The sequence below is a fragment of the Myotis myotis genome, unplaced genomic scaffold, assembly GCF_014108235.1.
Source record: "Myotis myotis isolate mMyoMyo1 unplaced genomic scaffold, mMyoMyo1.p scaffold_m19_p_4, whole genome shotgun sequence".
Lineage (NCBI taxonomy): Eukaryota > Metazoa > Chordata > Mammalia > Chiroptera > Vespertilionidae > Myotis > Myotis myotis.
Window position 1 is genome coordinate 28,385,212 of NW_023416346.1, and position 1,056 is coordinate 28,386,267.

The 1,056-nt window shown below is 41.5% G+C and overlaps 1 non-coding gene across 1 annotated transcript; it reads left to right on the plus strand.

Moving 5' to 3' along the window:
* The first annotated feature begins 624 nt into the window (after positions 1–624).
* LOC118654791 lies at positions 625–731 on the plus strand. Its single transcript, XR_004967058.1, has one exon. It is a non-coding gene; the product is annotated as a U6 spliceosomal RNA (small nuclear RNA).
* Positions 732–1,056: the final 325 nt, after the last annotated feature.

A 1,056-nucleotide genomic window follows, 5' to 3' on the forward strand; every position in this document is an offset into this window, starting at 1 on the left:
GATAAGGGCTATAATGTGCTTGACACATAGTAAGTGCTCAATAAATATCAATGCCAACAGTATCTGTGCCAGGTGGCCAAGTCCTTCATAAAATACAAAGCTCTTTGTTGAGGACATGGATCGCTCTGTCTAGGAGCCACCTTGCTGCCTAGAGCAATGCTCAATGACCCATTCATGGGCATGGGAACAAAATCAATTGGACCTTGATCATTTTGTCAAAACATGGGCTTTGGCCTGTTTGACATTTGTCCTCTGCTAAAAGCTGTTGAGGAGCCCTTAAACTATGTTTAATTATTGAACTAACCAGTTCTATGTAAGGATTTGGGCTATGTTTACAGGAGGCCAGAACAACTAGTGCAATCAAATCAGTTCTAAACCTTCAGTTGGTGCTTTGGCCCAGCAACAATAATAGTGTCTCCAAAGGGCTTTTTCACACCTGTTCCTATCTGAGCCTGAAAACATCCAGATGAGGTCAGCAGGACAGAAATTGGAGAAGCCATTTATTGCAGCAATGATATAAGCAGGTCTGGGATTTTGAGGACTTGGTAAAAATTCAGTGTTTTGCAAAAACAGGAGGAAAGACTTACATAGTCAGGTTGGGGTGTTAAGAATTCCATGAAAGTCGTGCTCACTTCGGCAGCACATATACTAAAATTGGAACGATACAGAGAAAATTAGCATGGCCCCTGCGCAAGGATGACACGCAAATTCGTGAAGCGTTCCATATATATATATTTTTTTAAAAGAATTCCATGAAAGTAAAAAATCACAAGACAGTATAATTATACAGTGGGTGGTCTGGTACAGTTGAGGGCTGAAAGACTTTAGAGAAGGGAAGACATAGTTAGTTGTAGGACACAAGAAAGTCTTCCTAAAGGGGGTGGGGCTTTGTGGGGTTTAGAGAGGCAGAAGGAAGAAGGAAAGTGTAGCAGAATAAGCAAAAGCAGAGAGGCTGGAAAGAACATGCTATGGAATAGAGGAGCTTACACAATGGTTAACAGGGAAGTGTGGAGGGGATTTTTGGAAAGTAGTGGGGATTTTGGTTAAAGAGGTTAT